The sequence below is a fragment of the Leptinotarsa decemlineata genome, unplaced genomic scaffold (genome assembly GCF_025532065.1).
Source record: "Leptinotarsa decemlineata unplaced genomic scaffold, Ldec_3_MD MMD2_tig00026354_RagTag_RagTag, whole genome shotgun sequence".
Lineage (NCBI taxonomy): Eukaryota > Metazoa > Arthropoda > Insecta > Coleoptera > Chrysomelidae > Leptinotarsa > Leptinotarsa decemlineata.
Window position 1 is genome coordinate 16,565,233 of NW_027412702.1, and position 13,481 is coordinate 16,578,713.

At 35.3% G+C, this 13,481-nt stretch overlaps 1 protein-coding gene and 1 long non-coding RNA gene across 4 annotated transcripts in view; both read right to left on the minus strand.

Moving 5' to 3' along the window:
• Nucleotides 1–13,481, minus strand: part of 5-HT2A (5-hydroxytryptamine receptor 2A) — a 391,848-nt gene that overhangs the window by 158,391 nt on the left and 219,976 nt on the right. The gene's annotated exons all lie outside the window — the stretch shown is intronic.
• LOC141486484 (uncharacterized) lies at nucleotides 8,571–9,997 on the minus strand. The gene is made up of 3 exons (XR_012467882.1): nucleotides 9,872–9,997; nucleotides 9,486–9,561; nucleotides 8,571–8,834 (listed from the first exon to the last, which is right to left on the minus strand). It is a non-coding gene; the product is annotated as an uncharacterized lncRNA (long non-coding RNA).

Consider the following 13,481-nt stretch of genomic DNA (forward strand, 5'->3'; position numbering starts at 1 on the left):
ACAATGTTTCATGATGAATTCCATTTGTTCAGACTTCCGTTGTCCATTATTTAAAGTGATTTGAAATCCCTGAGAAAACCAAAAAAAGAAAAAAGAATAGCTGAAAATAACAATTATATTGAGCAAAAAAAACCTGTGATGAAATAAGAGTGAAATAAAATACGAGTAAAAATAGAACAATTAAACACAAAAATTAAATCTACGAATCCAACCACCATCAATCGACCAAAAGAAGAATCATCAAGACTCTATCAGACCATACTTTCGGGTTCTGTTATACGAAGGAAGGTCTCGAGAAGGAATGGCTACTCCAAAGCGATGGTGGAACAGATTTTGGCAAAAAAAAACAACAGGAGCCTCGCAAGGAAGAGAAGCCGTCACAATCATTGGTTGCTCTTCCCTACATCAGAGGATTACCGAAAAGGATAAGAAGAATTGGGTCCGAGTACAACATCAGAACCTGCTTCAGATCCGGAAACACTATCCGTAGCATCCTTACGAAAAGCAGGCCACCAAACGCGCACTGCGTTTACAAGAATGGCATTTACCGGATACCCGGTGAGTGCGGGTATCCTTTATCGGTGAAAATAACAGGCCATTGAAAGTTGGCATTGTCGACCACAAGTAACACACACAGTGAGGGGAAATTAGCAAATCAGGAATAGCAGAGCATGTTTGGACCCATCAATATAACATCAAGTGGTCTCAAGTTGAGATCATACACAGGGAGGAACATTGTTTTGTGGGCATACATATGGAAATCCATAATTAAGCGGAAAAATGGCCAACTCTTGCCAAATGGTCATCTCTCGCTAAACCGGTGAAGCGAAAAGAGGAGAGCAGAAATAAGTGAAAGTACTCGAATAACCCATAAATGGTCATCTGTTCTGTTTAAAATCTGTTTTTCCGTTACCGCACTTTCCAATCATTTCTTCACAGCACTTCAGGCGAATCCTTTTTTGGGCAATTGATAAATTATGGGGTTTAAAACTAAGTGTTCATACAAAATCGAATGTATTTGGAACTAATGTGTAAGGATGCCTTTATCCCACAATATTTCACATGACGATCTTGCATTATCATTTTATGCACTGCATTGATGTTTTGTGGTACAACAACCGATTTTGGACGACCTTCACGTAATTCGTTAGTGACCGAACTACGACCACGATTGAATTCACTATACCAGCGATATATTGTGGTTTTTGATGGTGTTTTATCGTCATACAAAGAACTGAGTCCTTTGACACATTTATTGAGGTAACGCATATCGAAAGTTGTGAAAAATCATCCAACAAAAACCTTCTCTTGTGATTTCTATTTTTTGTTCAAATTTATTTTTTCAACTCACTATGAATAAAAGAAATAACACTTGTACATCAAAATGTTGTGAGTACGTTCATGCTAAAAAATGTCGAAATTTATCATGGTGTTGTCACATTTTACCTATTGACATTAGTATTGCCAGTTCCCGAAATATAAATAATCTACCGTCGTACATGAGACTGAACAACAATATGACATCATTGGATTTGAAGTGTCTCGAAAATATAAATAAAGCACTCATTTCATCGGAAGGTTCCACTTCGAAAATTGACACTGTACTGGAATTTATGGTAAAAACCCTCCACAAAAAATTACCCACCCAGTCTCCCAAATCCTTACTCTATTTTTCATAGTAATCTTTCTCAGTTCTGAGCAACTCCTCCTAATATTCTTTCAAAAAAGTTATTTCCTCTTTCGAAGGTTAACCTGAAATCACAGAGTACCGAATCGTGACTGTATGATGATTGAAGTACAATTAGTTTTTATCATAATTCAGTGAAATTTCATTATATTCAAATTCACAACTCACCTCTGACGATAGGAAAAGAAAGAGAGGCTCTTCGAAAGCAAATTTCCACTAAACAGGCAAAACCACAACGAAACAGCAACTGTGTCGATTTCGACAAAACAAAACCTTGTGATTGAAGATGATCACTTGGTGATTGAAATACGTGTCGAAGTGTTGAAAATAACGGTTTAATGTTAGGATAAAACTCCAGTAATATTCATTACTACATCAAAGGTTGCAAATAGGGCATCAAAGCCTCAGTAAGTCGAAAGAATGATATTTTTCTTCACGAAGACGCTATCTTTGGGATCCACAGAAGACACAATCTTCGAATGTCAAAAATAGATGTGTCCTCTGTCTTTTACTACAGCTCACACTGCAACGTAACCAGTTGGAACTAATAATAATAATAATATTAGAGAATAGTACATAATTGGTTCATACATAGACTGTTGTCGAAGTCTAGCTCAAAGCTATTCCACTTAACCAACAGATAGACAGAGCCCAAAAGGAAAGAAAGTAAATATATACTAACAAAATTGACTGACAAACGTTGATTCAATAGAAAACCATGAAATAAAAGACAAAATACATTATAAATTGTAGATTATGGGTGCATACATAGCTGACAATAAAGATTATGATAAATTGAAATGATGTATGAGCTAGAAATGAAGTAATCAATATGTCTGGTCACATAAATAAGCTTACTGCTTAACAAGTAAATGATGCTTTGATTTATATTTGAACTCATTTATATTATATAATTTGAATTCATCTAGCAGAGTATTATACATTTGGATGGTATTGAAGACGAAGCAATTTTGAAAAAATGCAGTTTTGTGCAGAGGCATGGTCAGGGTAGGTTTGTATCTGATATTTTGCGAATGTATTTTGAATCGAAGAATGAATTTATTGATCAATGCTGGAGGGTTAGGATCATTTAAAAGTTTGTGAGTGAAGATACCCTTGTGGAGCTGTCTTCTATTGTACATATTGAGCCAGATGCATTCAACAATTTTATGTGAAATATGTTCATATTTTCTGATACCATAAATCAGTCTTGCGCAGCTATTTTGAACTTTTTGTATTCTATCCTTATCGACTTTTGTTAGGCATGGTCCATTAAAGAAATCACAATAGTTAAAATGACTCAGGACAAGTGATTCACACAACGTTCGCTTCATTTTGAAGTTGAGAATATGAAGAATAAGTTTCAGAGATGCGAAAGATTTATGTGCTGAGAAAAACGCATGTCTGTATCTAATACTAAACCAAAGTTTCTGGCTGAGTTACGGATCTCCAATGGAGTATTAATAATTTGAAAATTAAAACTATTCTTTAAGAAGTTCATATTATTTTTACTACCGAAATTTAACACTTTGAATTCTTCAGAATTGAGTTTCAAGTTGTGTTGCTCCTATGCTAAATTGATTTCATCCAATTCATTGTTCATTATTTCTTCTGCAGACTCGAAATTTTCAGTACGAAAACTGAGATAAAGCTGTCTATCTGCAAAAGCTTGAATGTTACAGTTTTCTATTCCATTTAAAATATCGGCAGTATATATAATAAAAAGTAATGGGCCTAGTTTAGACCCTTGCGGGACATCTGAAAGAATATCAAGTTCGGATGAACGTATCATCAACCAATATTCTCTGAGAACGTCTGAGGAAATTATTCCACATTGAGTACGCTGATTTATTATCAAAGCCATAATATCTCAATTTAGCACAGAACTCAGAAGTAACGCATCCGTCATACAATATGAGACAGCACTATTTCAACACGCCATAGATGATGCTGAGTAGAACCCAAACGGGTTATTGGACTCAAGAGACCTCAGGTGATAAACCTTAATAATATAAGCAATGATATCTTTCCCTCCTAAGACGTCATTCATGGGTTCGACAGAGAACTTATCAGTGATGCTAGACTGAGTCACAAACGCTTCACTAGACTCAACTGACTTCGAAAGATGAGAATGAGTAAGCAGAGGTCATGATATCTTTCCATGAGACGTCAGCTATTGGACTAACAAAAAAATACAATCCATTTATTGTGTTCAATGCTAGTACTCATGAAAAGTGTCAGTCAAATATTGAGCTATGGTGCATTTGCTTTAATAGCCCAACCTCAAAAAATCTTGGAGGTTTCTTATTTATTTGAGCTGGCTTGTTTCTGAAGTCCAATAATTCACAACACAACAAAAAATTATTTTTTGAATGTTTCCTACACTAAATTAGTCAATTTCTACTAATTTTGGGGTGATGAAAACGAAAATAACAATGAAAAATTTTTATTAGCTCTGGTTTTTGAGATACACAGTACTTAATCTTAAAGAGTAGTTATACTATACGTGAAAAGTGAAAGTACATAAAACAATATTGTTATGTTTCTTTTAGAATATTTTAAGTACAAAATTGATAAAAAAACATTATTCTTAGTGTTTTGACAAATAAAAGAAGTTTGTATCACCAAATTTCAATTAAGTCCATCCGATTCATTGTAAGATCGCTGTCGTTTAGCTTGTCTTTTATAAAACACTTCTGGAGCATCCCTACACACAGACCAGCAGTGGTCTGCAAGCATTGCTTCATTCCAACGGCCCTGATATCTCTGTTCCATTAAGGCAATGTCTTGATGGAATCTTTCTCCATGTTCGTCACTCACAGATCCACAGTTTTGTGGGAAGAAATTAAGATGAGAGTGAAGAAAATGAATTTTTAAGGACATGTTGCATCCAAGTTGGTGGTAAGCTTGAAGAAGCTCTTTAACCAATGCTGTGAAGTTATCATCTCTTTTGTTACCTAAAAACCCATGTACAACCCCCTCAAAGGCTTCCCAGGCTCTTTTTTCATTTCCTGTTAAAATCATGTCAAAAGCAGGATCATTTACGATTTCACGGATTTGAGGCCCAATAAAGATGCCTTCCTTGACTTTAGCATCACTCAATCTGGGAAACTTTGCTCTCAAGTACTTAAAAGCTTGTCCTTCCTGGTCCATGGCCTTCACAAAGTTTTTCATTAGTCCCAACTTAATATATAATGGGGGAAGGAGAACATCCTTAGGATCTACAAGAGGCTCGTAAACTACATTTTTCTCATTAGGGTTTAGGTCTCGTGTAGGCCAGTTCATTTTTTTATAGTGAGATTTTCTATCCCGACTGTCCCACAGACACAAAAAACAACAGTACTTGGTGAACCCTAATTGCATTCCTAGGAGTATAGCAATGACTTTCAGATCACCACAGATGTGCCACTTGTGTTGTTCATATTTGATTGTTTGGAGAAGTGTTTTCATATTTATGTGAACTGCATGTGAACTGCATGACCTATAGGAATAGAGGGTAGCTGATTTCCATTATGCAGAAGTACAGCTTTTAAGCTTAGTTTTGAAGAGTCTATAAACAGTCTCCATTCAGATGGAGTGTGATCCAAATTCAAGCAGTCCATCAAACCATTAACATCAGAATAAACTACGAGGTTTTCTTTTTTCTCAAAAAAAGGAAGCAAATCTTTTTGACGCTGTCTGTACTGAGATATTTTCACATCATGTTTTAGAAGATTCCACTGTTGTAGTCTTGACCCTAACAGCTCAGCCTTTTCCTTAGACAAGCGAAGATCTCTAATAAGGTCACTCAACTCTGCTTGACTAATTCTGTGCGGATCACTAGACCTATCGCTTACCACAAAATCAGGGTCATAGGATGTAGAAGGATGGGTTGCTCCTTCTAAACAGTCTTCATCATTTTCCTCTAAAATTTCATAGTTTTGGGGTGGAGAAGGGACTGGCAAATTGTCTGAGTGTGGTACAAGCCGAAGAGCAGATGGGAGATTAGGGTATTTAACCGTTCCTCTTTTCTTCATAGATAAACCTTGCTTAATGGGAGGAGTTAAGCAGAAATAACAGTCGTCTGTATGATTGGTAGGCTCACGCCAAACCATAGGTACTGCAAAAGCCATTGCCCGATTTTTATTTTTCAGCCACTCTCGCAATATGACGGAACAAGAATTACAACATATATGAGGAGCCCATGATTTATCTTGGTCCCCAACTTTCACACCAAAATAATGTTCATAGGCTGTCTTAACGATAGGTGTCATTTTACGTTTCTGAGCCTTAAATGTTATTTCACCACATATATAGCAAAAGCTATCGACAGAATTCATACACTTTCGAGGCATTTCAGATCAGCACTTTAATTAATTTAAAAATCAACTTCACACGATAATTTCAATAGCAACCACGTGCGTACAATTGACAAACTCACATAGGTTATGTTTACTACTTAAGAACAGCTGATGAGAGGGGTGTTATGTAAACAAACATGTGTACCAACTGTTGGTGATGAAATATTTCATTTGTTGAAAACTCAATATACATATATATATATATATATATATATATATATATATATATATAATATAATGATACTATATCTTGAAAACAAGAGCTAATATATAATTTTTATGGTCACTTTCGGTTTTAACACGTGGAAATACATTAAAATCATCTAATTTCAACCCCGAAACAAAAACTTTGTTGTGTTGTGTTGAAGTACTTGTTTGTCTTGATGGTTGATCAGCGGTGAAAACGATTTTCACTATATGGCCTAAAATTGTGAATAGTGGATATTGTTGAAGAAATGGAACTAGATTAGGAGAATTGAGAACATGGTCTACAAATGATTGTTTGCTGAAACCGTAAGGCAATTATCAGAACGCGACGTCATCCTGATAAAATTTCACGTTCCTCGTAGTAATGATTATGTAATTTGTCACGTAAAAGACTGTTGGATGAAACAATAATTCGTGCCATCAACAAAATAAATCATCCTTAATGAAAGGGGTTTTTATAATGTCACATATTGATGGTTGGTTGGGGAAAGAGATAATTGCTTGGTGTAATTTATAAGGTCGAACTAATAGGGAGAAATTGGCTAGCGAAACATTTACTAACCATTCATACCCATTGCATAGACTTTTAGAATTAGATATACTTTTTCGTTCAGAAATGAACCAACAAGTCATTTTCCCATATTCCTTCCATACGTTTGCGCTCATATTTTCTATCAAATTTTTGTTTTCCATACTTTCTTCAACGTTGATTCGATGTCTTTCAACGTTTCATGAACAGTCAGACGATAAAGTTCCTCAGCTAACAAGACTATATTGTATGTTTTGCTGACGACGAGTCACTAGTGACCGACCTTTAATACGGATTATGAGTTCATAAAGTTTTATGGGGGTCGGTATTTTAATACCCGCATGGCGGTCTTGATATTTCAGAAACAGATATTTCATTTCAGCAGTGGGAAATGAAATTATAATGAAAAGCAGCAGGATCAACCAACGTGATATTGTAGACAGGTGAGGTGATGGTTGTTCAGAAAAGCATTTCCTAAAACTGGAAAGATTTATAGATTACATTGTACACAATAGAAATCAATTTATATTAGCACAGAAAAAGCTTGAATTTTGCAGTCAACTATTACCAGAAACCATTACCATTTTGTTAACTATAAATCCTTTCACGTGGAAATTTCACTGCTTTGGTTTTTGAGGACTCATGTTATACATTGAGAGGTGACGACACTGGTTTGAGTCTTGACCCTTTTTGAGTATTTTCTTGAGTATCTTCATTCTTCACTGATCCGAAATATTTTACTTAATTTTATTTTATTTCATGTGAATTATTCAAATGCAACAAAAAATCAAAATCCAGTTAATTTGAAAATTCATAGAATTTCAAAATCAACTAAAATTATTCATCAAATACATATAACAAACATATATAATTGTGGCATATCTGTTTGATAATATTTGTTTTCATTTCGGTGGTTTGACTTTGCAAACCATTTCAATCTTTTAAAAAAATATATTAAAATCAATGTTTCCCTTAACCAGCTGTCGCCCCCCTACGAACGACAACTCTCAAAAGTTGAAACTTGTGCGAGCTGAGAACCAACGAGGTCTTACCTCTCAACGTTTGATTCCTAACACGGGTTGGACGATAGAAAGTGAAAATCGATCGTCCGGTCTTGCGGTTTGAACCACCGGTTTGCACAACGGTCGATTGACTGAGTAGAACTGACCATCTACGCCAATCCAACAAGCAACCGCCCTACCAATGCACTCGTTTGGTTAACCAAATGGTTCAGTCATCATTTAATATTACGACTTAGAACTCACATCTTACATCTTACATCTCACATCTTACATCTTACACCTTACAACTTTCATCTTACATCTTACATGCTACATCCTACATCTCACATCTTACATCTTACATCTTACATCTTACATTTTACATCTTACATCTTACATCTTACATCTCACATTTTACATATTACATCTTACATCTAACATATCTTACATTTCACAGAAAGGCTGCTATGAGACGTGAGTTCCTTCTTTATTCAAATATATTTTTTATAAAGTGCACCATTTACAAGAATATATAGAAGGCCCTAAACCGCCATACCAAGTAGACTCCACAAAACTTGGTGGCATACTTGATGGATTAATTATAAACTAAAACTCATCATCGTGATACACTTGCGAGTTCTACTCAATATAACAAACAATATTTTGATTGCCGATTAAAACTTTGTATGTATTTTATAATTTGTTTTAGGAAATACCAGCGAAAAATGATGAACAAAAACACATGATACATGTTCAATATTTTACGTAACGATCAAATATTACAAAAAAAAACACATTCAGCCTGTGTGAAAGTAGCGATTCACATTGAATTTCAATCGCTAGAGATTATGTCCATTTGAAAAAACGTTATCATGAAGTTGAATCTACATAAACGCAGGTATCCAAATGAAAGAGTTTTCAAACAGATAAGTTCAGGAGTGTATTGTTTTGCACATTCAAACGATGAGTTGACAGTCCTTCGCGTATTTAAGAAATGTACTGCTCTTAACCGCGGACTTCAAATTGTAAACATTCTTACAAATCACTACCCCATTCAATATTCTTGGAACCTGCAACAGAAGAAGAAGTTATTAACACCATAAAATCTTTAAAAAACAAAAAATCACCGGGTTACGACGAAATTACCGCAGAATGTTTGAAGGAAATTGCAAATGAGATTGCAACACCACTGTGTTATTTAATAAACAATATTATTTATAAAGGTGTATACCCTTCTTGTTTTAAATTATCAATTGTAGTCCCATTACATAAAAAAGGAAGTAAAACTGAAATTTCCAATTATAGACCTATCTCCCTGATTTCTAACTTTGCAAAAATATTTGAAAAAATTTTGGAAATTCGTATAACAAAATACTTAAATAAATACAATTTAATATCAGAACATCAATTTGGGATGCAATCTCTTTTCTGACAAGCAAAATTTATAAATCACTAGATACAAACAAAAAATTGTTATGCATTTTCTTAGATGTTGCAAAGGCATTTGACACAGTGTCTCATAATAGGATGTTGGAAACTTTACAGGATTTAGGTTTCAGGGGCAGTGTTTATAATTTGATGGTAAGCTATTTAGCTGGAAGAAAGCAAAAAGTCAAAATAAATGATAAATTAAGTGAAGAAAATTTAATAACATATAGTGTGCCGCAAGGTACGGTTCTAGGGCCAACTCTGTTCACCATCTATATTAATCATTTACTTACCTTGAATACTGAAGGTTCCATTATTAGTTTTGCAGATGACACGGCTGTTTTTTATCAGAGTGAGTCATGGGCTGACCTACAACAAAAAATTAATCAAGATTTTATTCACATTATAGACTGGTTTGATTATAATTTATCAACTGTTAATTACTCAAAAACGTGCTTTGTTCCATTTAGTTGTTATGAAAATGGTTTACCAGATTTTAATGTTGTACAGTTACATGTCAACAATAAAATAATAGAAATAAATAGAGTTAGATATATAAAATATTTAGGTATTACAGTTGACGATACTATGAAATGGAACATACATATACAAAATGTAATTAAAACATTAAGGCCTATGCTATATAAAATAAAATTTCTGAACCGATACTTAGACTTACCTGTGATAAAGATTGTATATTACTCTCTGGTTGAATCTAGGCTAAATTACGGAATATTGGGATGGGGTGGAGCCGCAAACTGTCATTTATCCAAACTTGAGACTCTACAAAAAAGATTCCTAAAAATAATATTCAAAAGAGACATCTTGTATCCTACAAACCTTCTTCATCAAGAGGCTAAAATATTTGATATTAGTCAGTTGTACTACATACACTTAGTCTATTTTCAATATAAACATAAACGTCACGATTATATAGACCACGTACATAACACTAGAAATAAAGTAAAAAAGTTGATCAAAACAGAATTGACACTCAAAACAATTGGTCATCGAAGTCATTTGCATTCAGCTAGTCGAGCCTATAAATGTTCTGCCTGTCGAATGAGTCCATTCGTCAGGCAGAACATTTTAAAAAATTTAAAAAATTAATTAAAAAATTCGTTTTGGACGAACGATATCAAATTAATTTGTTACTTAGAGCCTGACGTCCTAGTAACATGGTATGTTGTTCTTTTTTTGTATTGGCAAATCCTGTTGTTTGCAATGGTTTGTAGTTCTTTTTGTTCATTATTATTTTTATTAACTACTACATACAAAAGTTTTATTTACTGTCTAGATTATTTCTTCTGTATTTCTTTTTTGTTTGTTGCTATAGTTTATTTCATAAAATACGTATATTTTTTAATCGAAAATTTTGTCAGTCTCATCGCATACAAGCTCTGCTTTCGCGATGTTCTGTGTTGGTGTTTATTTGTGTTTATTTGTATATTATATATAATATAATCGATGTAAATTAGCATGTGAATAATTGACAAATAAACATATTATTATTATTATTATTAATGGAATCAAATGTGCCAAGTCACTTGAAAATTTTCCGTGAAAGTATCTATAGAAGAGATATACATTTCTAACCTTTCTTCGATGTTCCAGACTACCAAGGTTGCAAGTGATCTTCGTGCCTCCAATCAGGCAGATGGCTCTTTTTTGGATGGAATCCAGTAGCTTTAGGGTATGCTTAGGGGCGGAGCTCCATACATCAGAACAATACTCCAAAGAAGGTCTGATCTGAGCTTTATAAAGTATCAAAAGTTGCGGAGGTGTGTACAGTTTTCCGGTTCGGAACAGTGTTCCAAGCTTTTGAGAATCAGCCTTTGCAATTTAAGTAACATGATTATGCCAAGACATATTAGTGTCCATTTTAACTCCCAACAAACTAATCGAAGCAGAAAGCGAAATTGTCAATCCTGACATTATTATATCCGGTTCGGAGACATTTATCTTGTTGGAGAAAACCGACGCTTGGGTTTTCGTGGCATTGAATTGAACCTGGTTACTTTCACTCTAATTCGAAATGAATTCTAGACCCTCATTAAGATATGCAACCTCCTGCTGTCGGTGGAGACGTACCTCCGTAGCCGATGTCCTGGAATCCAAATGGAATGACGAGACAAGTGTGCTGCTGTCAGCAAAGCAATATATTGGATTCTTGGTTTGTTCCAATAAGTCGTTAATATACAATAAAAAAGAGGGTTGGAGCCATTATGGATCCCTGGGGAATACCAGCGTTGATGGTGAAAGTATTCGAGAGATATCCATCGACGGCCATTTGCAGGTAATGTTCTTTCAGGAAGCTGGAAAGCCATACACAAAAATAATCTATAGCAAGCCATAGTACCGAAGTTTGGCCAGCAAACCCTCATGCCACCCACCATCAAAGGCCTTAGAAGTATCAAGTGCAAGAGCGCTTGACTCTCCATGTTTCTCGATTGCGTTATTCCAAATATGGGTGACATATGAAAGAAGGTCACAATGAATGACTGTCTCGTGTAGAGTGATCAACAACTTCCAGATTTCTGTTGGTTTGAAAACACATCAGATTGTAGAATAATACACAATAAAAAAAGATTTCCGAAGTGTATGATGCATGACGAAACTAAAAAGATAGCTGAGTTATATTTTTGCACTTCTAATACTATTTATTATAGAAGTTTTCAAAAGGATGGTTCACTTTTCGTCTACCCCACCACTGTATCTCAGGTACCGCTGTAATGAAAACCCTAAAGAAGGAAATCGCATTGAAATTAGATGTCACACGATTGTTGTCTACTACAATGAGTCAGTCTCATCTTATAAATGAGAATGATCACCCATGAACTACATGTTATGTTTAATGAACGCATCATCTGAATAAATTCCATTCATGAATTCCAATCATGAGTATTATACCTACGACATTATTTTCTACCAAACCATTTTTTACCGACACTTACCTAATAATTGTGAAAGTTCCTGAATATCAATCGACATCTTTCAAGTGGAACTTCAGTCTCGACAACCACCAGAGCGGAATCCAATTAGACGTACACAGTGATTGAGATTCTTTTGTTTCTCACCAGTTTATATCACGATTGAGGTACCTAATGACTGTCAATTAGATTCTACTGTCGACCTTGTCGCATAAAAACCTCGTTTTCAAAGGACTTTGATTGAACTCTGCCGAGACGAAAAAGGCTCTCAAAGAAAATGACTTGATTCATTTCTGACAGTGCCGTCGCAATTAAAATAAGAATTCATTCTCGCGATTTTCGGGAATCATTGTACAAGGTAGATAGATGTCAAATATATGAATACCATAGCAAGTAAAAACATTGTTAGTCAATGGTTGAAAACCTTTTTTTTATCAAAACAAACATGTTCGCTGGGTTTCTTTAAAGGAATATCGGGTTATTTCAAAAGTTTTGTCCGTTTTAATGAGTCTACTTCCAACTGTAATATCCCTGTGCATACAAACTCAATTCAGTTGAAATAAGCGCCACTACAATCAATGCACTTTCGCCAACGTAAGACAAGTTGATCAATGCCGTCAGCATGAAAATTGTGTGCTCAAGTCGACGAAGGCCTTTTTTTGCCTGGTCCCAATTGGCGAAGGTTCTACCGGTGAGGAAGTTATAGGGATGGTTTGAAAGATGGTGGTCCGTTGGCGGAAGGTCTGGGGAGTATGGTGGGTGAGACAGATTTTCGGACGGTGATTTGTGAAACGTGCGGACGGGCGTGGTAGTGTAGCAGGATCGGACTTCTTCTATTGACCAGTGCCGATTGCGGCTGACGTAGTTTGCTGTGATGGTTTGTCGCGGTTGGAGAAAGTTATAGTGAATCACAACAGCCGCCGACCACTATAGAATAACCATGGTCTCTTGGTAGGTTTTGTATTTCGAAATTGCCGTGGTGGTTCATCGGTGCCTAACCACTATCCTGAACGTGTTGATTGCGCAATAGCGAATAGAAATAGACCTCAAATGGTGGCAATTTCTATCTATCGTTCAAATCGTGAGGCACCCACTTTTCTAGCTTTTCGACCTTTCCAATACGTTTGAAACCATCAAAAACTACATGAAAGCTGACGCCCAGTTCTACTGCGACGCACTGTGCATGATGGGTCAACTTCCATTGTCCACTAATCGTCGTCCTAGATTACCGTAGGTCTACCATTTTGGGGCTTATCTCCGGGGCTAAAATTTTCGGAACAAAATTTCCCAAACTAATGACGAGCAGTGCGTTCATCAACACTATCACTGCAAAATGTCTGGTCAATTTTTTGGTCTGTT